The sequence below is a fragment of the Scyliorhinus torazame genome, chromosome 4, assembly GCF_047496885.1.
Source record: "Scyliorhinus torazame isolate Kashiwa2021f chromosome 4, sScyTor2.1, whole genome shotgun sequence".
Taxonomy (NCBI): Eukaryota; Metazoa; Chordata; class Chondrichthyes; order Carcharhiniformes; family Scyliorhinidae; genus Scyliorhinus; species Scyliorhinus torazame.
In genome coordinates this window covers 9,744,084-9,744,413 of record NC_092710.1, presented here as the reverse complement: position 1 = coordinate 9,744,413, position 330 = coordinate 9,744,084, and positions in this window count along the sequence as shown.

Here is a 330-nt window from a genome sequence, read left to right as displayed (position 1 = left end):
AGAGCATGAGAGAGAGAGCGTGAGAGAGAAAGAGTGAGAGAGAGAGCGTGAGAGAGAGAGCGTAAGAGAGAGAGCGTGAGAGAGAGAGCGTGAAAGAGAGAGCGTGAGAGAGAGAGCGTGAGAGAGAGAGCGTGAGAGAGAGAGCGTGAGAGAGAGAGTATGAGAGAGAGAGCATGAGCGGGAGAGCATGAGAGAGAGAGCGTGAGAGAGAGAGCGTGAGAGAGAGAGCATGAGCGAGAGAGCGTGAGAGAGAGAGCGTGAGAGAGAGAGCATGAGAGAGAGAGCATGAGCGGGAGAGCGTGAGAGAGAAAGCGTGAGAGAGAGAGCGTG